We start from the raw sequence: 2,912 nt of genomic DNA on the forward strand, positions 1-2,912 counted from the left end.
CATCAGATGTTAGAGCTCTGGGCACTTCAGCAATGACAGACGTCAGGCTGATTTCTACCTAGTCTACAGCTGGTGCTGACAACAATAATAGCCGTATTATACCTAACCAGCTCTGCCAAAGCAAAACAAATGAAATGCCCGTTACAGCCAGTTAGAATCTCATGCAGCCACCTATTTACACATAACGCTGCTTCAGTAGACAAAAAGGAAGTTTTCCAAAATGTAACTCCTTAGGAAAAAAGTTATTAGATCTAAAACAAAATATATGATTAAGTGTAACAATTCACTGTTTGGCGATATAGGGCCTGATTCAAGTCAGAACGCAACTTGCACTTAAGTTGCAAAACAAGAGTATGGAAGTTGAGTGTAGTTCCGACCGTAATCTAAACCAAGCGTATCTCAAGACACGTTTAGATTTGAATTTGGGTGTAAGTAAGCATTACTTGCCATAGGTAGACAGACAGAACAGACTGCACTATACACACATACATAGATAGGTACAAGATAAGGTCACATCAGAACATGTAGAAAAAGTTTTGTATTATGAAATAAAGGAACAACTGTTAACAATATAACCATCAATAAAAATATGGATTTATAATATTTTTATTGCTTTATTTTTTAAAATTAAATATATAAATTAGAGATGTTCACTGACCCCCGTGTTCTGGTTTTGGTTTTGGTTTTCGATCTGGATTAACTTTGTGTTTTTGTTTTGGCAAAACCGCCCTTTTTTTTAGCTAAAATCACATATTTATCTCCCCCTACATTATTATTAACCTCAATAACACTAATTTCAAGTCATTTGCAGTCAATTTTGACCACCTCACAGGTCACAATATTATTTTCATACACTTTCAAACAAAGACTGCAGCGACCTGGCTGGATGGTAAGCTACAGAGCAACGACACAAACACACGGCAGTTCCTAGCACATCTAGGAAACATTGCCACACAGCAGTGGCAGAAAAGAAAAGTGGTGCAAGATGGGATATACCTTGGATCATGAAAGCAGATACAGTTCATTTGATCGCTCCACCCGTTCCTTGGATAACTGAGGTAATTCTACAGCTAATACATGGCGACGAGCACTGCCCCCCCCCTCCCGGGATATGTGCTTTTACCAGACCTTTCCAGGGTGCCAGACAATGCACTGAAAAGAGCCATTGTAATTCACAGCAAAAATCGAGTTCATCACTCAGCTTCGAATCAGCCCCAATTCCCAACAAATTATAATATAGTTAGGTACCTTTGGCGTAAAGTACAGATTACAAACACTTTGTGCAATACTGATGAAACAGCAGCAAAGTATTATTTCTATTTTAGCAATGACAATTAGCCATGGAGCAATGGAGCACTCCTGAATGCAGGGGCGGATTGGCCATAGGCCTTACCAGGAATTTTCCAGGTAGGCCTAATGAGGCCATCCATATGCTGCTTGCTTTTTTTTTTTCTTTTTTTTTTCTGTTCATTAATTTTTTTTTTCTTTCAATCACTGGGCGCCCGGATCTGCTTGATCCGGGCAACCCAACACTGTGCCGAATGGGGGCAGGGGAGGGAGCACCCTCCACCAGCCCAAGATGCCAGCCGCTGGACGCGTAGTATAGATGGTGTGTGGATGTGATGGCAGGGGGGCATGTGGCTATGTAATGTGTGTGTGTGTGATGACAGGGGGTCATGTGGCTATGTAATGTGTGTGTGTGATGACAATGGGGCATGTGGCTATGTAATGTGTGTGTGTGTGTGTAATGGCAGGGGGGCATGTGGCTATGTAATGTGTGTGTGTGTGATGGCAGGAGGGCATGTGGCTATGTAATGTGTGTGTGTGATGGCAGGAGGGCATGTGGCTATGTAATGTGTGTGTGTGTGTGTGTGTGATGGCAGGGGGCCATGTGGCTATGTAATGTGTGTGTGTGATGGCAGGAGGGCATGTGGCTATGTAATGTGTGTGTGTGTGTGATGGCAGGGGGGCATGTGGCTATGTAATGTGTGTGTGTGATGGCAGGAGGGCATGTGGCTATGTAATGTGTGTGTGTGATGGCAGGGGGGCATGTGGCTATGTAATGTGTGTGTGATGGCAGGGGGCATGTGGCTATGTAATGTGTGTGTGTGTGTGTGTGTGTGTGTGTGTGATGGCAGGGGGGCATATGGCTATGTAATGTAATGTGTGTGGATGCGAATACTATTATTTTAATGTTGGGGCTGGAGGGAGGTCTAATTACTAAAAGTGGGTGCTATTGATTTAATGCCGGGATTGATTGGAGTTTTCTAAATTTCATGTACCCATTTTTTTTTCCAAATAGGGCATCCAACATTCCAGGATCCAGACAAGCAGCAACTGATCTAAAGAAACCAGCATTCACCAGTGATGAAAGTGACAAGAACAGGTAGGAGAGACCAGGACAGTCTGCCAACTTTCCTGAATGTGTTGGGGCAGTCCCGAATTTGGGTGACTGTCTGTTTAGTCAGCATTCGATCCGACAACAAGGACAGTTGGGAGGTATGTCGCGCTTCACACTGTACTGCTCGTGAAAGCATGTTTCATAATAGATAAACTTATTAAATAAAGTCAGATATGTTTCTATGAAAAGACTATTGGAAGGATGTGTTAGTAGACAATAAACAAGTTTGAGCACAGAGGCATAAACCAGCCGCAGATAATGTAAGAGGATTCATGTATTTGTATAACACAGGACTGGCAGCCTTTTCCTTGCATTGCCTTAGTAATGACCCAATATTTATTAAGTCATCACATCTAGGTTTTCCTAAATGTAACTTCAACCATATTTCACCATGGCCGGATTAAGGGGGGAGGCACAGAGGAAACGTGCCCCCCTCTCTCCAAGGCCCCACCGCCGCCCGTATCACCTCACTTGTCAGTTGCTGTCAGATGCGGCTGCGGATCCCCTGACG

This window comes from Mixophyes fleayi, chromosome 2, assembly GCF_038048845.1.
Source record: "Mixophyes fleayi isolate aMixFle1 chromosome 2, aMixFle1.hap1, whole genome shotgun sequence".
In the NCBI taxonomy this organism is placed as follows: domain Eukaryota; kingdom Metazoa; phylum Chordata; class Amphibia; order Anura; family Limnodynastidae; genus Mixophyes; species Mixophyes fleayi.